Source organism: Schistocerca nitens, chromosome 6 (assembly GCF_023898315.1).
Source record: "Schistocerca nitens isolate TAMUIC-IGC-003100 chromosome 6, iqSchNite1.1, whole genome shotgun sequence".
In the NCBI taxonomy this organism is placed as follows: Eukaryota; Metazoa; Arthropoda; class Insecta; order Orthoptera; family Acrididae; genus Schistocerca; species Schistocerca nitens.
Genome location: NC_064619.1, coordinates 304,033,483 through 304,058,623, shown reverse-complemented (window position 1 = coordinate 304,058,623; position 25,141 = coordinate 304,033,483). Strand labels below are relative to the sequence as shown.

Genomic DNA, 25,141 nt, shown 5'->3' with positions numbered 1-25,141 from the left:
CGGAGAAGGACCACTCGGTCCGCTCCCCAGGAGGTACCATTCAGGACACGGAGGGTGTTGAGCGTTCGCAGACAGCGAGCCGAAAGATAGGAAACGTGGGAGGACCAGCACAGTTTTCTGTCAAACATAAGACCCAAGAATTTAGTGACGTCTGAAAACGGAAGGTTGACAGGACCTAGATGTAAGGAGGGCGGAAGAAACTCTTTACGTCGCCAAAAATTAATACAAACGGTCTTACTGGGAGAAAAACGGAAGCCGGTTTCGAGGCTCCAAGAGTGGAGGCGATCGAGACATCCTTGAAGACGTCGTTCAAGAAGGCTGGTCCGTTGAGAGCTGTAGTAGATCGCAAAATCGTCCACAAAGAGGGAGCCCGAGACATCAGGAAGGAGACAATCCATAATTGGATTTATAGTGATGGCAAACAGTACAACACTCAGCACGGAGCCCTGGGGTACCCCGTTTTCTTGAGAGAAAGTACGGGAGAGAGTAGTGTTCACCCGCACCCTAAATGTTCGCTCTGCCATAAATTCGCGAAGAAAAAGGGGCAGCCGGCCTCGAAAGCCCCAAGAGAACAGTGTGCGGAGGATGCCTGTCCTCCAACAAGTATCGTATGCTCTCTCCAGATCAAAAAATATTGCTACCGTTTGGCGTTTCCGGAGAAAATTGTTCATGATATAAGTGGAGAGAGCAACAAGATGGTCAACTGCAGAGCGATGCTTTCGGAATCCGCATTGGGCAGGTGTTAAAAGACTGCGTGATTCCAGCCACCAAGCTAAACGGTAATTCACCACACGCTCCAAAATCTGACAGACACTACTCGTGAGAGAAATGGGGCGATAGCTAGAGGGGAGATGTTTGTCCTTTCCAGGTTTCGGAATGGGAACGACGATAGCTTCCCGCCATCGTCTGGGAAAAGTACTGTCGGTCCAAATTCGATTATAAAGGCGAAGGAGGTAACGCAGACTATGGGTTGATAAATGCAGCAACATTTGGACATGGATACCATCCGATCCTGGGGCGGAGGAGCGAGAAGAAGAGAGGGCATGTTGGAGTTCCCGCATGGAGAAAACAGTATTGTAGCTTTCGTGATTTTGAGAGGAGAAAGCAAGATGTCGCACTTCCGCTGCACGTTTCTTCGGGAGAAACGCTGGCGGGTAATTTGAAGATCTCGAAATCTCAGCAAAGTGCTGACCCAATGAGTTAGAAATTGCGACGGGGTCCACTAAGGTATCATGCGCGACAGTGAGCCCAGAGATCGGGGAGAAACTAGGCGCGCCTGAGAACCGTCGAAGCCGACTCCAAACTTCCGAGGAGGGAGTGAAGGTGTTAAAGGAGCTAATAAAGAATTTCCAGCTTGCCTTCTTGCTATCGCGGATGACGCGACGGTATCGCGCACGGAGATGCTTATAGCGGATACAGTTTGCCAAAGTAGGATGGTGACGGAAAATGCGAAGAGCACGTCGCCGCTCACGTATTGCGTCACGGCATGCCTCGTTCCACCAAGGAACTGGGGGGCGCCGGGGCAATTCGGAGGTGCGTGGTATTGAACGTTCCGCAGCTGTAAGGATAACGTCGGTAATATGTGTGACCTCATCGTCGACGCTGGGAAAGCGACGGTCATCGAATGTCGCTAGAGACGAAAAAAGTGTCCAATCGGCTTGGGCAAACTTCCAGCGTCGCGGGCGCATGTATGGCAGTTGAGGCTGCAGCCTAAGGACACATGGAAAGTGGTCACTCGAGTGTGTATCATCAAGGGCGAACCATTCGAAGCGCCGAGCTAGCGGAACAGTACCGATCGCAAGGTCCAAATGAGATAAATTTGTCGTGGAGGCAGACAAAAACGTGGGGACCCCAGTGTTGAGGCAAACTAGATCCGCGTGGTGGAAGACGTCTAGCAATAGGGAGCCACGTGGACAAGGATGTGGAGATCCCCAAAGCGGGTGGTGGGCATTGAAGTCCCCAACCAGCAAATAGGGGGGTGGAAGCTGACCAAGAAGATGAAGGAGATCAGCTCGTGCCATTGGTGTGGACGATGGAATGTATACAGTACAAAGAGAGAACGTGTATCCAGAAAGGGAAAGACGGACGGCGACAGCTTGGAAGGAACTGTTTAAGGGGATTGGATGATAATGGAGAGTATCATGGAGAAGAATCATGAGTCCTCCATGGGCTGGAGTGCCTTCCACAGAGGGGAGGTCATATCGGACGGACTGAAAATGAGGGAAAACAAAGCGGTCATTAGGATGCAGCTTTTTTTCCTGAAGACAGAAGATGACCGGCGAGTAGGATCGTAAGAGGATCGACAATTCATCCCGATTGGCTCGAATGCCGCGGATATTCCAGTGGATAATGGACATAGGGTGAACAGAAAATGGAGGATTGTGACCAAGGGTGCTGTCAACTCAACGACTGCTCGGAGCTTGCGACCGACAGCAGGGAATGGCATTCAGCCGAAGGCAGAAGATCCTGATCCATAGGTTGGTCAGGAGCAGCTCCTGCCACCAGCGATCGGCCGGTTGACCGGCCACCAGCAGTGCGCCTCGGCGACACAGAAGACGGCCGAGGGCGATTTCCGCCAGGTGGCGCTGTGGATGGGACACGCCTTGGCGGAGAAGGAGAGGAACTGGGTTTCTTTGTAGCATTCTTGGAAGTATGAGGTTTAGATGAAGGAGGAACCGATGGTGGTGAAGTTGCCGTACGTAAAAACTCTTCACGAGTATGCTCTTTCTTCGAAGACTTGGTGTCTGACTTTTGGGCTCGAGATTTAGCAGAACCCAACGAAGGGTGAGCCATAGAGTGGGCAGGCGAAAGTGGTGAAGTTGAACGGGCGATCTTTGCGCTGGCCGATCGGACGACCGTGGCACTAAAGGTGAGGTCGCAAGTCTGCGTGGCCGCCTCCTTTGTTGGCCGAGGGGAAGCAAGGACAGTGCTGTATTTGCCTGTCTGAGGCATGGTGGGCTGTCGACTGGCGAATAATTTTCGAGCAGCAAAGGTCGACACCTTTTCCTTCACTCTTATTTCCTGGATGAGCTTTTCGTCCTTAAAAACTGGGCAATCTCTAGAGGAAGCAGCGTGGTCACCCATACAGTTGATGCAGCGAGGGGATGGAGGTGGACAAACACCCTCATGGGCATCCTTGCCACACGTAACACATTTGGCCGGATTGGAACAGGACTGGCTGGTGTGATTGAACCGCTGACATCGATAGCAACGCGTAGGGTTTGGGACGTAAGGGCGAACAGAAATTATCTCATAGCCTGCTTTGATTTTCGATGGGAGTTGAACTTTGTCAAATGTCAAGAAGACAGTGCGGGTTGGAATGATCTTCGTGTCAACCCTTTTCGTAACTCTATGAACAGCCGTTACGCCTTGGTCAGACAGGTAGTGCTGAATTTCTTCGTCAGACAATCCATCGAGGGAGCGTGTATAAACGACTCCACGCGAGGAATTTAAGGTACGGTGCGGTTCCACCCGGACAGGGAAGGTGTGGAGCAGAGAAGTACGCAGCAATTTTTGTGCCTGGAGGGCACTGTGTGTTTCTAACAACAGGGTGCCATTCCGTAATCTGGAACAAGACTTTACAGGACCTGCAATTGCGTCGACACCTTTCTGAATAATGAAAGGGTTGACCGTGGAGAAGTCGTGACCTTCGTCAGACCGAGAAACAACAAGGAACTGTGGCAACGATGGAAGAACCGTCTGTGGCTGAGACTCAGTGAACTTACGTTTGTGAGCAGACATAGTGGAAGGTGAGGAAACCAGTGCGGAAGAATCCCCCATGATTACCGGCGTCTCCGATGGCACGCTCCACCCTTGTGGGGGCCCTCACTGAGGGCACACCCGCCTTAGGTGATTGTTCACACCTCAGGTCACACCTCCCGACAAACGGACGGAGGGACCAATCGGCACTTTCGGAAGGTATCAGCTCGGGTAATCACCCCTCCCTGGGCCTGGCCGTTACCAGGGGGTACATACGTGTCCTACCTGTCTACCCGGGGCGGGGAATTACGCGTTACCCCGTCACCGGCTACGCATGGAAGTGCGTGGGTCGGCCTTCAGACACGCACAGGGAGGAAAAAAGAGAAAGGGAAAGGAAAGAAGAGGGGGTCTCAAACGCCGCAGCGGAGAAAAGGGCAAAGAGAAAAGGGAAGGAAAAGAGAAGGACAGAGGAAGGACAAGGACTTGCAAGCGTAGAAATCAAGGAATTTGGAACAGTTTCGAGCGTCCGTCTCCGGACGTAGGCACAAACTATACTCCCAGAGGGGGAGAAAGGTAAGGGAAGAGCCAGAGGTGAGGGGGGGGGGGGGGGCGAAGATGGGGGACGGGGAAGGATGCGGAAAGGGAAGGTATGCAGCCCGGAAAGGAAGGAGGGCCACATTAGCTCGGGGTCCCGTGCTCGCTACGCACGTGTCCACAAAAGAGTTGTGGACCCCCTGGGGGGTGCAGAATTGATGGTTGGTTTGTGGGGTGGATGGGACCAGACTGCAAAGGTCATTGGTTCCTGTTTCCATGACCATGAAAACCCACAAGGAACAAAAACAAGCAACGGAGATAACAAGGGACGACACAGAACAAGAAAGACACAGCCAAAGACCAGAAAAAAAAGGAATTAAAAGCACACACAGTTGTACAATGGTTGGGCGATGATGGAAACAAATAGTGGAAAAGCCAATCACCTAGAGACACACTAAAAACCCCAATCTAAAACCGTATTCCAATCAGCCAGACTCAACACACGAGAGCAACCCTCTCAAATTGAGCATCCTTCATCTGTAGTGATTCCCTGAGTGCTTTACAAGCTGTTGACCAGTGTTTTCCTCGCTCTCATCTGGTGATGGAGTCACTACAGATGATGGACGCACCTGAGCAGGAGCGGATATACTCGAGGGCACGAGAGATGGCTACCAGCTCTGCAGTGAAAACACTGCAGCCATCCAGCAATGAGCATTGTTCACATTGTTCCCCATGAGTAAAAGCATAACCAACTCGACCAGCAACCATCAAACCGTCGGTATAGACTACGGCAGAGCCATAAAACGCGCCAAGGATGGAGAGGAAGCGTCAGCGGAGGGCCTCAGTCTTTCAGGCCTTGTGCCAAATCCAGCTGAAGGCATGGGCGGGGCATACACATGGGGGTATACGAATATGGGCCCGGAAAAGAGATGGGAGAGGGATAAACTGAAGCCCAGAGAGAACAGACCAGACGCAAATCGCAATCTGACACCCTGACCAGGGCCGCCATTCTGGAAGATGGACAACCAAGTTGGGGAACAGGAGACAGTAATTTGGATGCCCGGGCAAGCTACAAAGATGTGCAGCGTAAGTGGACAGTAGTCGTTGGCGCTGGATCCACAACAGAGGGACACCAGTATCCACAAGTAGGCTGTTTACAGGGCTTGTGCAGAAAGCTCCAGTTGCAAATTGGATCCCGCAGTGAAGTATGGTGTCAAGCAACCACAACATAAAAGGTGATGCCGAACCTTAAACCAAGCTCCCATAATCGAGACGGGACTGAAGCAACGCTTGATACAGTCGTAGAAGGGTAGACTTGGCACCCCAGCTAGTGTGACTCAAACAACGAAGAGTGTTAAGATGCCACCAGCATGTTTGTTTAAGCTGCCGAATATGAGGGGGCCAAGCCAATCGGGTATCAAAAAGCAACCCCAAAAACTGATGTGTCTCCACCACAGCAAGAGGTTCGCCTTCAAGATAAAGCCGTGGCTGTGGGTGAACACTGTGATGCCGGCAGAAATGCACGACGCAAGTCTTGGCGGCCGAAAACTGCAAGCTGTGCGTTACAGCCCAAGACTGTGCCTTGAGGATAGCGCCCTGCAGCTGCCGTTCAGCAACTGCAATTCCAGTGCAGCTTTAGTACAGACGAAAGTCATCAGCATACAAAGAAGCTCATATGGACATTCCCACAACTGCAGCTAGCCCACTGATAGCAACTAAAGAGGCAGACCACAAGACAGAGCCTTGCGGGACCCCATTCTCCTGGACTCGGGAGGAACGATGGGAGAGACCAACTTGCACAAAGAAGGAACAAAGTGACAGAAAATTTTAAATAAAAGTTGGGAGCAGGCCCCTAAGACCCCACCCATGAAGCATGGTAAGGATGTTATGTCGCCATGTGGTATCGTACGCCTTCCGCATGTCAAAAAAGACAGCAACCAGATGCTGACAGTGAGCAAATGCTGAACGGATGGCAGACCAGATTATTGGTGGCAGAGCGGCCCTTATGAAACCCAACCTGAGACGGAGTCAGAAGGCCAGGAGACTCAAGAAGCCAACTCAACCTCTGGCTCACCGTATGTTTGAGCAACTTGCACAGAATGTTGGTGAGGCTAATGGGGCAGTAGCTGTCCACCTCCAGTGGGTTCTTGCCAGGTTTCAACACTGGAATGATGATGCTTTCCCACCACTGTGAGGGGAACTCACCCTCAACTCAGATACGGTTGAAAAGGTCTAGGAGGTGCCACTGGCAGTCCACCGAGAGGTGTTTGAGCATCTGATAGCGGATGCGATCAGGCCCGGGAGCCGTATCAGGGCAAGCGGCGAGGGAACTTTGGAATTCCCAACCACTGAATGAAACATTGTACGATTCGGGGTGGTGCACATAGAATGAAGGTTCCGACACTCCAAACGCTGTTTCAGTGAGAAGACAGCCAATGGGTAATACGTAGAAGCGGCGGGTAATTCGTAGAAGAGGAACTCTGAGCATAATGCTCTGCTAAGAGTTCTGCAATCTTGTCTGATTCAGTACAGACTGTTCCATTCAGGGAAAGCCCAGGTATGCTGACGGTGGGGGTGGGGGGGGGGGGGTGTCTGATGTCCATAGAGTTGCCTAATCTTGGTCCAAATCTGCGATGGAGAGGTACGGATGCCAATGGTGGAGACATATCTTTCCCAGCACTCCTGCTTCCGTCGGCGAATGAGGCGTCGGGCTCTGGCATGGAGCTGCTTAAAGGCAATGAGATGTTCCAGTGAGGGGTGCCACTTATGACAGAGGGTCCGCCTGCGATCTCTAATCGCCTCAGCAATTTCTGATGACCACCAAGACACAGTCATCTGTCAAGTGGACCCGGAAGAACAGGGAACTGCAGATTCCGCTGCAGAAATGATGCCAGTGGTTATCGTGTGAACCACCATATCAATGGCGTCAAGAGAAAGATGCTCAATAGTGGCAATGGAGGCAAATGAGTCCCAGTCAGCCTCACTGAAGGCCCATCTGGGTAGGTGCCCAGAAGAGTGATGCTGGGGCAGTTACAGAAAGATCAGAAAGTGGTCACTACCACGCAAGTCGTCATGCACACTCCATTGGACAGATGGTAGAAGGCCAGAGCCTCAAACTGAAAGGTCGATGGCCGAGTGTGTGCCATGCGCCACACTGAAATGTGTGAAGTCACCAGTATTTAACAGGGAAAGGTTGAGCTGTGCCATCACTTGCTCAATGACAGTGCCTCTGCCTGTTGCCACCAATCCACCCCACAAAGGGTTATGGGCATTAAAGCCTCCCAGTAACAGAAAAGGTGGTGGCAGTTGGGCTATCAGTGCAGCCAATACATGCTGTGGGACATCACCACCCAGTGAAAGATAGAGACTGCAGACAGTGACAGCCTGTGGCTTCCTCACCCTAACAATGACAGCCTTTAAAGGTGCTCTAAGAGGTACACACTCGCTGTAAAGAGAGTCAAGGATGTAGATGCAGACTCCACGAGAGAGCCTCTCATAAGCTGCCCGATTCTTATAATAACCCTGATAGCCATGGAGGGTGGGGGTTCGCATCGCCGGAAACCAATTTTCCTTGAGAGCAATGCAGAAGAAAAGTTGAAGGCTGATATGTTGTCGGAGCTCAGCAAGGTGGTGAGAAAAACCACTGCAATTCCACTGGAGAATGCCATTGTTCGCAGCCGAAAAAGGCGTGAAGGGACCGAGGAGGCACAATACGCCGCTGGGTCATCTAGCACCACCAAAGGAGAGCCTGATGCGAGAACCACTGCGGCTGAAGTAGGGGCAAGATTGAGTCCATCGGGGGATGCCAAAATCTTCAAATCGTCCTCAGACTCAGAGCTGGTATTAACAGGTGACACGGAGACAACCTGAATCTCTTCCTTCTTACCCAGCTTTTTCTTCTTCTTCCTGTACTTCTCCTCCTCCCACTGCTCCTTAGGAGCAACCTGGGAGGGAGTCGCAGGAACTGACTGATGTCAGCTGTCATGCCAGAGGATGCCTTAGAAGGTACATTACCAAGGGACCCTTTCCGCACCAGAGAAGCCGGAGGAGGCTGGTGTACCTCCGGCAGGGGGACGGGGTCCGACATCCTTGTCAATTTGGGGGGGATTTGGTCTCCCAAAGGACGTACCTTGGGAGCACCATAAGAAGCAGCGACCCCCACCACAGACACAGTAGAAGAGGCGAGGCGGCCCCAGGGGCCCATTGGGTAGCCATCAGAACAGGATGAAGTCGTATTTCCTATCCACAGTTTTTATTTCCATTATTCGCAGCTCCTTATAGAGAACAGAGCAATCAGGCAAGCAGGGGGAGTGGTGCTGCCCGCAATGGACCCAAGTGGGAGGAGGTACACACCTCCTGCCTGGGTGCAGAGGATGTGGAGCTGGAGTTACAGAGAGATGACATGTGGCCAAACCTCCGGCACTTGAAGCACCAGATAGAAGGAGGGAGGTAGGGTTTCATTTCACAACGGTAAACCATCGTCTTGACCTTTTAAGGTAACGAGTCATCCTCAAAAGCCAAGATGAAGGCACCATAAGCAACCGTGTTGTCTTTAGGACTCCAATGCACACGTCAGACGAAGTGGAGACCCCGCCACTTTAAGTTGGCATGTAGCTCCTCATCCGACTGCAAAAGCAAGTCGCGACGGAAAATAATACCCTGGACCATGTTAAGGGTTTTATGGGGTGTAATCAGGACAGGGATGTCACCCAGCTTGTCACAGGTGAGCAACTTCCGCAACTGGGCTAGGGAGGCCATTTGATCAAAATTGACCCACTGTGCATTTTGGACAATGCCGCCACTTCCCCACACCTATCTTCAAGATGGTCGACAAAGAACTGGGGTTTTGTTGTCCGACAGGTCGCTTCATCAGTCCTGCTGCAAACTAGGTACTTAGGTGAATAGGGCTCTCGAGACTTAGTCGCCCTATGGTCCTTCCAAGGTATGGCCAGGGAAGGGAATGACCGGGAATCATAGGTCGCAGCATCAAAACCATTCCTTACATGCTTTGAGACAGCTGGGGCTGAGTGACCACCAGCTAGATTCAATTTAAACCATTTCATTGTGGGTCATCCGCCATGATGCCACCCACTCTGACCAGAAGCTCTCCCCACGGGCACCACCCAGCTTCAGCAAGGGCCACCTGGCAGGATGTCTTTGCTGGGAGTCCTGGTGCCCCAGAAGGGATGGTCACCTACTCCTTGGCATATGCAGGGAGGTCTCAACTCTGCATCAGCAGTGCGATCCCTGTGCTGTCTGGGGACTACTACCAAGAGGGTACATGACAACCCCACCACGACGCACTGGATTTCGGGTGCCGAAATGGTCCATAATTGTCGTGGGCACGAAGGATGGGACGGTGCAGGAGACCAGAAGTAGGCAAACCAAAAGACATTGGGTGCAAAGCCTGCTGCACGACAATAAGTAACATGCAAGATCTTGGTGTACGATGGACAAACAAGAAACACCACTTCATCTACATCTACATACATACTCTGCAATCCACCATATGGTGCGTGGCGGAGGGCACATCATACAACAACTAGCATCTTCTCTCCCTGTTCCACTCCCAAACAGAATGAGGGAAAAATGACTGCCTATATGCCTTGGTACGAGTCCTAATCTCTCTTATCTTATCTTTGTGGTCTTTCCGCAAAATATAAGTTGCCGGCAGTAAAATTGTACTGCAATCAGCCTCAAATGCTGGTTCTCTAAATTTCCTCAGTAGCGATTCACGAAAAGAATGCCTCCTTTCCTCCAGAGGCTCCCACCCGAGTTCCTGAAGCATTTCCGTAACACTCGCGTGATGATCAAACCTACCAGTAACAAATCAAGCAGCCCGCCTCTGAATTGCTTCTATGTCCTCCCTCAATCCGACCTGATAGGGATCCCAAACGTTCAAGCAGTACTCAAGAATAGGTCGTATTAGTGTTTTATAAGTGGTCTCCTTAACAGATGAACCACATCTTCCCAAAATTCTACCAATGAACCGAAGATGACTATCCGCCTTCCCCACAACTGCCATTACATGCTTGTCCCAGTTCATATCGCTCTGCAATGTTACGCCCAAATATTTAATCGATGCGACTGTGTCAAGCGCTACACTACTAATGGAGTATTCAGGCATTACAGGATTCTTTTTCCTATTCATCTGCATTAATTTACATTTATCTATATTTAGAGTTAGCTGCCATTCTTTACGCCAATCACAAATCCTGTCCAAGTCATCTTGTATCCTCCTACAGTCACTCAACGACGACACCTTCCCGTACACCACAGCATCATCAGCAAACGGCCGCACATTGCTATCCACCCTATCCAAAAGATCATTTATGTAGATAGAAAACAACAGCGGACCTACCACACTCCAGATGATACCCTCACCTCCGATGAACTATACTTAGGGCGTCCTTCCCCAAATGGCAGGCACTATCGACAGATATTTGGAGAAGGTGGAGGTCAAACCCGAGACGGGACCATCGCAGAAAAACTGAAATGTTGGAGTCTCCTTTTAGTTGCCTCTTACGACAGGCAGGAATACCACAGGCCTATTCTTACCCCCGGACCTGTACAGGGAAGGGGGGCATTTTTTTTTTAAGTATTTGTTATTACTGCTTGGTAGAATGTGAAGCGAATTATCTCTGATGTTCAACCAGAATCATGACTTTAGTTGAGGCCAAAATGTGGTAAAAACAAATGAAATATGGTTGGCTGTTGGCTTGCAACTATAAATTTAGAACGCACAATGATTACCACTACACCATGGGCTTACATAACATGAGAGCATCTCTGAAGCAGACAACAATTCCTCCTGAGACTTTCGAATCTTACAGTGTTGCCAGGCAGACTTAGCAATTTCATGCACAGTCTGTTTTATTGGCCACCTTAAGTAAACGACTCGAACTTAGTCTCTGTGGCGGCCGGCTTGCGGTCAGTTTTTATGCCTAAGACTTTATTGATTGCTTCTATATCCTATACTGGTAGCAAAATTATGACTAGCACTAATCTATTCCATTATGGTAATTACTTTTGTATTACATATTTATGTTACAATAAAACAGCTACTTCGAAAAAATCAACTACTTCACAACTCAGCTGCTACTATGTAGTACCTCACAAACCACTACAAGCTGCCTGTATACAGGCAAAATAAGGTTGCACCTAATGCAAACATTACAGTCAGAATTTACATTCTTGGCTAATGAGACATTCACTTACTTTGTATTTAAATATAAGCTTAGTCCATATCAATTCAGGCAGGCTAGGAAAAAATCTTTCCTTAATAGTCTCAGACGTTATTGAATTTAGGGTATGTTAAAATGAAGGATTAAGTAAGGAACTTTTATTTTTTTGTTTTCTCCAAAAAAATTTCTGCTCCAAGATTCAGCCCTCCAAAGATGACACTGCACATACCATTTTGAAGATGTGAATTTTGGAAAAGAATTTTAAATGCTGTATCTCTGGAAGTTCTAGATATTTTGTTGGTTTTTTTAATTCGAAAGACAATTGCATTATGGTTACAAAGAAATCCTTCATTTGGACTTATCTGTCGAAGTTCTTTTACTATAGCATTCTGAATTTTCTGTATAATTTAGGGGAAAAAAATTTCCAAAATGCCAATAAAATTTTGGTCCTTTTCTGTTGATTAGTACCATACAGTTCTACATTCCCTGAAAAGGAGACCTAGGTTTTATAAACAACTGAAATTTTTGCCATACATAAAACCTGTTTTATTACCACATTATTGCATAACAGGCTCATAAAATTCAAAACCTAGCCTTAACATAATTTTAGTTTTTGAAGATGAGTAAGAGACTCATTTTTCAAGAATTTTAAATGGTTCCAAATTGTCTGTGAAAGGTCCAAAGGCTTAAAGGTTTCAATTTATACAACTTCTGTGCACTCTTTTTTGTACTGAAATTAGCCAGTCAATGAAATAAAAATGTGTTCCACTGCTTCAGTATCTTCCTTTGATATAGAGTGATGCCTTCCTGTTGAACCAATAGGAACCAGAGAACTTAACAATCATCAAAACATTGTGAACAGGAAGTGAGCACTAATGGTGTTGTCCTTCAGATGGAAACCTATATCCAAGCAGCTGGTTCATGTGGTAGCATAAAAGTTCACTAGAATTTTGTTTAACTCATAACTGGTGTCTATAATCTCTGCAATCCACCACACACACACACACACACACACACACACACACACACACACACACACACACGCATTTCTAAGGCCGTGAATCTTAGGTGTTAGCCAAATGAACAAAATTTCTTCTTTCTTGCTCTTTAAAGTGTGTGTAATGAGTCTGTCCATCACTTTGAGTCCAAAAATCTGTCTACTGAATGCCTTTCAGAGGAGTACTTTGTTTGGACCATTCTTTTTTCTGCTCATATAATTCTCCCATTTCCTCTTTGGAAAAAAAAATGAGGGCTGTGGATGTGTAAGATTTCACAACTCTCGTAAAATCGTCAGCATTCTGAATCGCAGCTGTATTTGGACTGGAAAGATTATATTTTGTAGCCTGGTGTTTCTGCAGTCCCCTAAACCATCACAAGGCCCCTTCGCATGACCAGTAGTACTGTATACCCAGTCAGATTGCATAAACGACTTACTCAATTCAAACAGCTGGTAATGACTTTTAAAATGACTAGGAGCACCATCAGAAATAAAGATGATCTTCTCTGCCCCTGTTTGCAGTTGAATAATTTTGCTTATTGCTAGCAAAGCATGTGCTGGGTCATGTCCCGTGTCATCACTTATAACTGCAACACCTGTGGTCTTGTTTTGAAAATATGTCACTCATGTAAAAATTGAAACCTTGTCATTACACCAATGATACCCTTTTACTTCTTGTGGGAGAATTACAGACCAGTTCTCAGCAAAATCACAGTAAAGTACTAAACATAGTTCTTCAGCCTGTACACACCCTTTCATTTCTGCAAGGTGGTGTTGCAATTTCTTCAGATGCTGGTGTGTTACTGCTTTCACTGACCATTTACCAAGTTCATCAATGAAACTGTCAAAGGCAACAGTTTTCTTAGTTAGTTTATTTTCCTTCCATGTTCCATATGTAATTTCTGCAGAGTTATCTGCTATGTCTTCCAGGCCAAGTGTCTGTAAAGACACTCCTCCCTTTCCAGGGCAGTCACCACATTCTTGAAACAAACAAGTCTCTTGCTTTACGTCACAGACTACTGATGACTTCACACACCCAACCAAGGTGTCATACGTCACGCGCTCCAGTAGGTTCTACAAGGTTACCACACAAAGTTCAAAATTCACGCTGTACACACACAGACATCAAAAGGTGGATGTGGAACTACCCACTTACGTCATAGTGCATAAAATTTTGGTCTTCCAATATGTGAAGTCGTATAGTTTCTCTTATAAATTGTAAAAGTTTCTTAGGCCTAAATACTGCGAGTCATGTATCTCTTCACTTTCACAACTTTTTACCTTCAACTGTTACAGTTATAGGCTAGTGTCTTTTGTTGGCACTCTGCTGAGAACACTCCCATTTATCTTCCAAATAAAATGACTGCACTATTTGAACTTCAGCTGCTTCTAAACGATGACCATAACAGGGATTTGGTCTTCCAAAGATTCCTTTTACAGAACTCACATTTTGTGATTTGTCTACCATGTACTTTGATACTGATGGAACATCGATCAAAATTGTTTTCTTTGAAAATAACTGTGGAATAATAGTTAAAACTTGCACCTTTTCACTGTAGGATGCACAAATTTCAACAGCTGAATTGATATTTGTGAAAAATTCCTGGCAAGAGGTGCATGAGTGCTTTGGTTCATTTTCTTCTGAAGATAGAATTTCTACTTTGAAGAGTGTGGTCAGTTTTGCTGTAGTGTATTCACTCATAGCTTTAGTAATTTCTCTGCACTTTCTTGATGCATAGAGCTTATGACTCAACTTCACTGACCACAGTTTCTTAACAGGACTAACACCTACCTCTGCAGGTGACTGATTCGGGGTATTTAATTCTTCCTCTATTGATGCAAAATCTGCATCATCTGCACCATTGGAGGCTTCACCATGTTCAGATACTATCATTGTTGTTATTCTGTCAAAACATTTAGAACACAAAAAGTCGTCAGTGGAGACTACTTCACTTTGAAACATAGTCTTCAAATGAGAACACTTATTCCCAAGCTGAACAAAGTGAGTGTGAGTGTGTGTGTGTGTGTGTGTGTGTGTGCGCGTGTTTTTTTTTTGTCTTATATATCACTCTTTTATTGATATGCAAGTAGTCAGCACACTTCACTCTCCTGTAGCCCCAGTCAGAAGACATTTCAAACAGTCCTTTTCACAAAATGCACTGCAACTGTGTCAACTGGCAAATTCCTCATGAAAACACAGAACTCACTGGATGGTCTCAGATTTCTTACAAGCCTCTTCAGTAAACAAATTAGCACTGAACAACTACAATACAGAAACCTACAATGAACAACCACGATAAAGAAACTGACAAAGTTTAAGAAATATCTGCGACAATGAAAGTGGAAAGAAATAACTGCAACAAAGAAAGTAATAAGAAATAACTGAAACAAAGACAATAGAAATAAACATTGTAATAAAAAAATTAGTAAGAAACAACTTCAGTGAAGACATACATTACCCTTGAAAGTTAAAAAATATATATATTTCTTAAAATAAAACCTGTCCAACCTAAAAGTGGAAGCTCTCCTTTACGGAGAATATAGTATTACATGGAACTAATCAACAGAAAAAAATCTAACTTTCCTGGATTGACATTTTTGGAAAAAAAAAAAATTCTGTAAATTGTAAAAAAGTTCAAAAGGCAACTGTGAGAGAATTTTGACAGGTATGTCCAAATGGAGGATACCATTGTAATCATAAAGCAATTTTCTTTCAAATAAAAAAAACTCTAGCAAAATATATAGAACTGTTACAGAGATAGAGCATTTAAAAAATTTTCCCGAAATTCGCATCTTCAGAATGGTGTTCGCAGTCTCATCTTTGAAGGTCTGTATCTCAGGGCAGGAATTTTTATGGAGAAAACAAAAAAAATTGTTACTTTTTCCTGAACACATGCTAAATCCAATAACATCCACACTATGAAGGTAACCCCCCAGCCTGAAATGATACGGGTTATGCCTATACTGACTTTTCGGTTTCCTGCTGGATGTCCACTGGTAACTTAGATGCTACAACATCAGAATGTAAAACTCCACTCTGAACACTACAGAGGTGTGCAGTTTATATGCAAATTGTTACTTCTAGTTTTGTAGCTGTGAATTACTGAGTTCAAACTAAATACTATTAGATTAGATTTAGATTAGATTTACTTTCATTCCAATTGATCCGTAGTGAGGAGGTCCTCCAGGATGTGGAACATGTCAGAAAAACAACAATACATGACAAATATTTACAACTAAAACAAATAAGCTAATGTACCATTCCACAGGTCCCAAGTGGAATGATCGTCATTTTTTAATGAACACTAAGAGTCATTTTACAAATACTAATGCACTGAATTTAAAATAAAAAAGTTTTTTATTTATTTATAAGGTAATACAACTACTGTAATACTTATTTACAATGAACACATTACTGCACTGAAATGGTGCAGAAGTTAGATTATACTAACACACACACACACAAATTTTCAATGAACACATTACTGCACTGAAATTGTGCAGAAGTTATGTTGTACTTATATACAAATCAGTTGGTTTTACTAAGAAATTCATCAATGGAGTAGAAGGAGTTGGCCACCAATAAATCCTTTAGGCTTTTCTTAAACTGAATTTCATTGGTTGTTAAGCTTTTTATGGCTGCTGGCAAGTTATTGAAAATGTGTGTTCCTGAATAATGCACACCTTTTTGTACAAGACTAAGTGACTTTAAATCCTTGTGAAGATTATTCTTATTTCTAGTATTGATTCCATGAATTGAGCTGTTGGTTTGAAAAAGTGATATATTTTTAATGACAAATTTCATTAAGGAATAAATATATTGGGAAGCAGTAGTTAGTATCCCTAGTTCCCTAAACAGGCTTCTGCAGGATGTTCTTGAGTTCACACCACATATAACTCTCACTGCACGTTTTTGTGCCCGGAAAACTTTAGCTTGGCTTGATGAATTACCCCAAAAAATAATCCCATATGACATTATGGAATGAAAGTAAGCATAGTATGCCAGCTTTTTCATTTTTATATCCCCTATGTCTGACAAAATTCGCATTGCAAACAGAGATTTGTTAAGACGCTTCAGCAGTTCTGTGGTGTGCTCCTCCCAGTTGAATTTATTATCAAGCTGTAATCCCAAGAATTTAACACTGTCCACTTCTTCTATCTTCTTGTCATCGTATGTTAGACATATACTCTTGGGACACCCCTTACCAGTTCTGAACTGCATGTAGTGTGTTTTTTCAAAGTTTAGTGACAAAGAATTGGCTAGGAACCAGTGATTAATGTCCACAAATATTTTATTGGCTGATCTTTCTAAGACTACATTTGACTTGCTATTTATTGCAATGTTTGTATCATCGGCAAACAAAACAAACTTGGCATCTGGTAATGTTACTGATGAAAGGTCATTGATATACACAAGAAAAAGTAAGGGCCCCAAAATGGAACCTTGTGGGACCCCACATGTAATTAGTTCCCAGTTGGATGAGGCTTGATACATGTCTCTTTCCTAATAACACCCTTTGTTTCCTGCCAGAGATATAAGATTTGAACCATTTTGCAGAATTTCCTGTTATACTATAATATTCTAGTTTACTTAAAAGGATATTGTGATTTACACAGTCAAATGCCTTTGACAGATCACAAAATATACCAGTTGCCTGCAATTTTTTGTCTAATGAATTAAGCACATTTTCACTGTAAGTGTAGATAGCCTTCTCAATATCAGAACCTTTTAGAAATCCAAACTGTGACTTTGACAGTATGTTATTTGAGATAAGATGGTTATAAAGACGACTGTACATTACTTTTTCGAAAATTTTTGAGAATGCTGGCAACAGTGAAATTGGACGGAAATTTGATGCTATTTCTTTATCTCCCTTCTTAAACAGTGGCTTAACTTCAGCATATTTCAGCCATTCAGGAAATATTCCACTAATAAACGACTGGTTACACAGATAGCTTAATATGCTACTTAGCTCAGAATCACATTCTTTAATTAACTTTGTTGATATTTCATCATACCCACTAGATGTTTTTGATTTTAAAGATTTTATGATGGACATTATTTCTGTTGGGGTAGTGAGGGTCAAATTCATATTAAGGAAGTTACTTGAAATGTCTGGTCTAAGGTAATCCATAGCAGCATCTACCGAACCTGACAACCCCATCTTTTCAGTAACAGTTATAAAATGTTTGTTAAAAAGTTCTGCAACACAATACACATCTGTCACCAATGTATCATTTACTCTTAATGCTATTTGTTCCTCTTCATGTCTGGTTCTACCGGTCTCCTCCTTCACTATATCCCATATTGTCTTTATTTTGTTATCTGATATGACTATCTTTTCCTTGTAATATATTTGCTTTGACATCCGTATTACAGTCTTTAATATTTTGCAGTATTTCTTATAATGTGCTATAGCATCAACATTGGAAATGTTTCGGAGTGACAGATACAGTTTTCTTTTTGTTTTACAAGATACCCCTATTAGGGAGTATATGTACTGGCATGTAAGAATCCTTAAGTCCCTGAAACTTCAGCAAGACGTTCCGTTATCAATTTTCTAATATACTGTTACTGCACACTTCTGTAAAATGTGTAACGTATCCACCATGTTGGTACCACCTCAGTTTATTGCCCATCTCATGCCCAGAAACTTAACGCTCTGAGTCTTATAAATTGAATGCCCTTTTAATCATTACTTCTGGTACCTGTTACGTCATTCTGATATGTTTGTAACTGCATATTAAGGTTTAGGGTGCTAGCTGTAAACCAGCTGTAGGCCTCTTTCCATTATTCTGCTGGCTGTCTCCAGTACTGATATCTTTGAACATTTTGTCAGTACAATAGTGCCATCAGCAAACATGACAGTTTTTGAAGTCACATGTCCTCATAAATCATTCATGTAGATGAACAGGTGTCAATGAAGCACGAAACTCAGCAGCACACCATATTATTTTCCCACTGTGAATTTATTCTTATTCCTATTTTATTTACTAAAGTGAGGCTCCATTTTCCATTGTTAAGTTATAACTTAATATATGGAGGAGACCAGTAATGCCGTACCATTTTACTTTCCCAAGCACAATTTTATGACCTATGCAATTAAAGGCCTTTACAAGATCACAAAAAATGCCTATAAGATTTTTTCCATTTAGTTTTAACAGAATTTAGTTTATGAGGTCATACATTATATTCTTACTAGAGAAGCATTTACAGAAGTCAAATTGAGCTGTTACTTATTCTGAAGACTTATTTATATTAATGGTTGCCGAACGAATAGTGTTATATATGCAAATTATGTAAGGGTATTATAATTAAAAGTAATCAGATATTCAAAGCATAAATGGAATCTAAATTATCACTCAAAAGCCCACTGTATACATAAATGAACAAAGTTGGCTGAATGCAGTGACATCTGGGAAACATTACTGCTGCAGCACATGCAGGATGTAATGCATTTGAATTACAAACGAGTGGGTCAAAATGCAAAACCTAACAGTGCTAGGTTACTGTGATTTTTCTACGTAAACAACAAGTAATGTAGCATAAAAGTGCTCTTCATCAGCTTAATCGTGTATTAGAAAGGGAACAAACATTCCGTTTAGTCTCAGTAAATTTTCTACAAAAGTTGGTAAGTGTAACGGGTATCTATTCAAATACACATTTCCAGTTATGTTTACAGTGCCACTGATTTCACCCTATTGATTAACGAAACTTGGTTGGCATTCTGAGAGTCTAAATGACAAATCGCCTGCAGTATTCTTGAAGAAATCGGCGCAAAGTAAATACAAACCGTAAACATACAAAAATTGTAATCCTAACAATATGGTATACTGCAGTATATATGATCTTACCTTCGACTAGGAGAAATTTATTCCCTCATGATGGTGTCTTTGTGATTAATGTTATCGCTGATGAACGACACAATTTATCGTAACATGCGCACAAAATAGCGGAATTAATTGGGATTCTCTGGTAAATACCCCTCCCTTCTTCACGTCTGTGCAGACAATGTCGCGCCCAACAACCTCTTTTTCTGCCTCTTCTATCCTTCTTTCCCTCTTCCAGCAATTGCTATCGTTGCTGCAGCGATTTATAGCAGGTTCCTATCCACTGCTGTTTTTTCAGAACATAGAAACAAGGGAAATACAGAAGCGTTGCGTACGGTTAAATGCACTTCACTGAATATGATGTAAATGCAGTTCCATAAATAAATTGGGTACACCTTTAGAATTGAGACACAGGCAGCTTCGAAATTAAGAACTGCTACATCTGCAAAAGACAGGCTCACTGTAACACTCCGATTCCTTGGTACAGGAGAGGGTTAGGTTAGGTTAGGTTAGGTCAGGTCTCCAATCTTCGTAATCTATTTTTCTATTCAGCGTGCCTCGCGTTGTAAAGTGCCTCATCAGCTTCATACATCTCTATAAATTTTGTGGTTGTCGGCACACACCAATTGTATTTACTGGCAATGTTTATAAAAACACTACCAACGACAGTATGCAGCTATGCTAGCGCTCCATGTGGTAACATCAAACATGTCACATTGCAGTGATGAGTGAACTGAAGACAAGCGACTTCTTTGATGAAATCTACGGCGAAGCCCTAGATTTGATCAAATATTGGACGACATTTGACGAAGTTCCCTATTACAGCATCAAATATCTTTGACAAAGATATTTGACAAAGAAATTTGATAGTGTAATACCACTTGAAAACATTATCTCCGAGTACCGCAGTGATCTCTATAGTATGGAGATCACTGGGATACCGCCATGAGCGCTGGCCGCTGCAGTAGTCCCGCACACCCCGAGTAGACGAGGGGCGCAAAAAGTCGTTCGTGTAAAAGAGGCTTTAAACTCAAAAGAGGACGCAGCAGATAAGCGTAACAGAAATCCAGAAGGTGTTTTTATCCACGTGGGAACATAAAGTCTCTTCGAAACAACAGTGAAGAAGAAATTGTACAGAAGATCGGTGAGTGACAGCTATGTGTAGAGAATAAACAGCAATATTAAATAAAAGTGCAATAAACTAGGAGTCGTTTTCACGGATCCCAACAAATCTCTAAGTGCAAAGTGTCTTTCCAAAGATGGTCTACATCTGAATAGGTTGGGTACAAAAATATTCAGTAAGATGTTCATAGATGCTTACCAGTTCATAAAAAATAAGAAAAACTGACAAGTTGTGATGGGGTGAAAAAAATTGTTTAACATTAAGAAAGAAAAAACCAAAGCATTATCTGTCAAAAAATGTGCTAAAGGCTATAAGTAATAGTCAAAGTAGATATGTTATCCACTGGAATGTAAATGGATTAAACACTGATTCTTCAAACAATAAAAGCTCTAAAATAGATTACATGGAAATTATTCTGGCAGAATGCGCAAATATTAGAGATGTTTGTTTAAGTGACCAGTGGTTCGGATTACAGAAGCGTCCGATTCCACTTGACGTCACCAATATCGTGGACACGACTATTCTCAATATCTCCAACATGGCGCCTATGACGACATTACATAAACGACAACAAACACGAAAATACGTACAAAATCAGCAAACACATCTCTCTCCAAAAATATAATCCAACTAATGGGACCAGCGCAAGAAATTGGGGGTTTTTGGGTGAGGACAAACTAAATATGAACACAGACAGACACACACCACAATCCCAAAACAAGCAAAACGACGACAAAAAACAACACGAAATTCCCATATTCCGCTACACTTACAATATAGACAGGAATCGGTCACTTCCCTTCACCTACTTAGCTCAACCGCAATTGTCGATACCGCAAATTAAAAAACCAACTACTCCAAAAATTATAATCACACTACAACTACCGATACCACAAAACCAACACCTAAGCCAACAAAAATAGGAATCGGACATTCCCCTGGACCTATATAGGTCAACAGCAGCTCACAATACCAAAACATACATAGATACGACGACAAATTGCAATCGGTCACTTCTCACGATCTATACAGCTCAAATACAACAGACAATACCAAAACAACTGAAATCGAGTACTTCCCCTAAGATACACAAAATCAATCCCAAGTGCCGATACCAAAACATCAACCACCAACACATGCAGTAACCCAACAACACACAAAAACCCCACTGAACACCATAACACACGAACAATAGACCCAAAAAAAGACGACTTAGCATAAAAAAGTTCCAGTCCTACACACTAAGCCTGATTCGCATATTCTGCTTGCATACACCGCATTTCAATATCTCCGTCAGAAACCAAAAAAGTTGCAGAAACTTAATGACATGTTGTCCCCCATTTCAGCCCCCAGATGCGCACTATTATACTTAGAGGTCACTGCCATACCTAACAAAAGAAGCCACAAATTGAATTAAACGACTTACTGCACGACAAACAGCAAACCAATAACATAAAGGACACCGCATTAACATAAACACAACTAAACTAAATTCGTAACTCACTGACACTAATTTCCATCCTTGTATATCAGTCACGACCAATAAATGCACAGAGGGATCAGATGCCTCCATTGACCCCACTGGCTTACTGAGAACACAATTAAAATGTTAAACAAAATATACAACTTCAGATTAGCAAGCAGCTTTGTGGAAGAAACAAGTCACGAGGCGGCTCATCTATTCTCCTACATAGTGATATAAATTATGAGACCAGAAATTGTTTTAATTATTTAAATGAAGAATGTGTATTTTAAAGCAACAACAAAGCAGTTGTTGACATTCTGGTATTAATGGATGACAGCAGGAAAAACAGAAATGAACACAGTCATTGCACACTTCTTAGTCACTGCATATTTGTGTGCTATAACTAATACAGCAACCTATTATTTTCTCATCTTTGATCTGGGACACGTGTCACATCTTACTTGTTTTCCTGGAGCAACTCTAGGTTTACAAGATCCACATTTCAGAATTCTAGTAATTGCTAGTCCTACCTCATGCTGAAAGTATGGATTGATAGCTGTCTCTTCAGATATGATCTCATCAACTGCCATCTCAGAAACTTGAAGCAAAAATGTGATTATTCAATTTTCTGTCAGTGATGAATATATCACTAATGTCTATGCCACACAAATATTCATTCATGATGGTATAGAACAGTGCAGGGTCATCTTCTGGAACACCTGCTGGATAGACTAAACTGTGCACTTCACATCCAGTGCATCAATTCCTTCATAGGTAGTATCATAGTACACTGCTATCTCAGGCTTGATTGTTGTGATGCTCAATGAAACAGCATTATGCCTTGAAGACACTAAACTAACAGCCTTCTTAAGTTTTTGAATGAAGGATATAAGTAAGCAACATATCCAAAACAATTAAGTTTTGCATTTTGCTGTCAGGAACTCTTTTGGAATCTTTCCTTTAATTAATATTTTGTACTTGTGTGGCCTTTTTGTGTCCTCTTCCCAGATTGACAAGTACATCTGATTTACTTAATGAGGATATTTATGGTTACAAACAAAATAAAAGAAAAAAATGTCTTGTCAATGCAACCTGCAAACCAAGATCATCATCCAAAACTTTACAAGCCTAGGAAATAAGCACAATGATTTGGACATAATGGCATGTTTTAATAAACCAGATGTTTCAGTTATTACTGAGCACTGGTATACCAAAAAAGAATCTTATTATGCATCCATTAACAAAGAATTTCTGCTCATCTTTCAGTAGGAATATCAAATCTTATGGTGATGTTGCAAAAGGTGGCAATAATTGGTGCTCAAAGATGCAATTGCTTACATGTTGAAGGTGTTACTGAACTTTCTGCGATAAGCTATAGATGGGAAAGGAAACATAATTTTAGATATAGACAGACCTCCATCTGAAAGTACAGTTATTTTTTCTAGCTAATCTCTATCAATTTTTTGTATAGAGAGATAGTAAAAACTCTGGGAAAACGGCTGGGTAATTATGCTGATAATTGTTCACAGTTTAATAAAACCTTATATAACACAAATCAGTTTTCACTCTTAAGAATGGCGAGTGGCACACACAGATCTAACATTACTGATATTTAATAGGCGGTACCGAGGACTTAGTACTGGGATACTTTCTTTTGTCGATTTATGTAAATGGCAAAATACTGCTCCCCAAATTCAAGGATAGTTCTGTATGCTGATGCTACATCCATTGCATGCAAGTGTAAAGATCATGAGCAACTACTAACACTATGAAACTGTATTACAAATGAAATTATTCACTATTTCTACAAAAAGCCATCTTATTGTCAGCACAAGATAGCAGCAGTAATGGATTTTAACCGCACAAGACAGATTTTGAAATTCAGTTGTGCACTAGAACTGATATTGTCATCAAAGAAAACTACTGCTTGGTTACAGTTAAACTTTCTATATTTAACATGTTATAACATGGAAACTAATTCCTATACAAGAACATAACTTGGTAGCATTAATGTCAAGGACATGGGGAAGAGAAATAATGCAGAATCAATTCAATTGAAACACTTTTAATGTGCTGCTACAGTAAACCATACCATTACATACCAGTACCATTACTGGTGACAGTGATGGAGGCTGTTATGAAAAGCTTGCGATTTTATTCAAATCTGATGTGGCAAGTTAACAGAATTTTTTATCCATGTGTGTGAAATTATTGTGTAAAATCGATAGCGCAGCTTCTTACAGAAGTCTCTTCAGGGCCCTTCGGAGTCTTTCACTTACGTGTCAACATATTTACTCCCTAATAGTATATGTTGTTTGTAATAGGGGTAATTTTACTCTGTTCAGTGAAATGAACTTGCAATTTACTGGAAGTTAAAACAATGACCATGTAGATTATACACCCCTGCCTATGATGCAGAATGGAATTTGATATTCTGATCGAAAGTCTTTAACAGGTTGCTGCTAGATATCAGGCAGAAAACTTAAAATCCTAAAGTAAAAAAAAATATTATCTTAGCCTCTCCTTCTATAATTATAATTAAACGTAATGTTTTCACTCAAGGATGTATACGCTGGTTAACACTAAGGTTCAAATTAACAGGATTTTAATGTTACCATTATATGTAGGGCTGACAGTACTCATTGTAAAATTATGAAATGCTTTGTACGAAGTACGAGAGAAAAACAGCACTTGAATAAAAAAACTTTTCTAGCTTTCACGGTCAGTACTTCCTTCCTCTGGGAAGATGAATATGTTTTGTGACTGGAAATGAGGGGAAGATCACTTAGACCACCTGTATAGAACAATTATGTGACACATTCATGAGTACTGCTCCAATGTTTGAGATCCAGGTCAGATTTGAGCAATTATGAGACCAGAAATTGTTTAAATTATTTAAATGAAGAATGTGTATTTGAGAGCTGTAGTGTAAGAATAATGGAATCACTAGCAAATGTTATAATAATCTCAACATACAGATTTCTAGGGATGTCAACAAGAGAACTATTATTACCTTAGCTTCAAATTATGCAAGCAGCCCTTTGTAGAGAAAAAAAGAAAAAAATTGTAATAGCTGCTGATTTTAACATTGATATCATATGTGGTAGTAGCTATGCTTCAATATTCACCGACTTATTAAAGAAACATGGTTTCAAATTGAATTTCTTTGAATCTACCAGAGACATTGGCCAATCAGCAACCAGTATTGACAATATTCTAACTAATTATGTATAAGAAGATATGCATAAATTTTGTCCATATCTAGGTATTCCAGATCATTGTGCATTGTTCACTGAGCTGCCACAGAC

General features: G+C 42.5%; 1 long non-coding RNA gene across 2 annotated transcripts in view; it reads right to left on the bottom strand.

Annotated features, from left to right (window-relative positions):
* The window catches only part of LOC126262348 (uncharacterized), a 75,573-nt gene extending 55,609 nt beyond the window's left edge, over window positions 1-19,964 (bottom strand). For both annotated transcript variants that reach the window (XR_007546722.1, XR_007546723.1), the window contains exons 1-2: window positions 19,641-19,964; window positions 19,270-19,531 (exon numbers count right to left, since the gene is read on the bottom strand). This is a non-coding gene — a long non-coding RNA (uncharacterized LOC126262348). The remainder of the gene's footprint in view (window positions 1-19,269; window positions 19,532-19,640) is intronic.
* Between the last annotated feature and the right edge of the window lie 5,177 nt (window positions 19,965-25,141).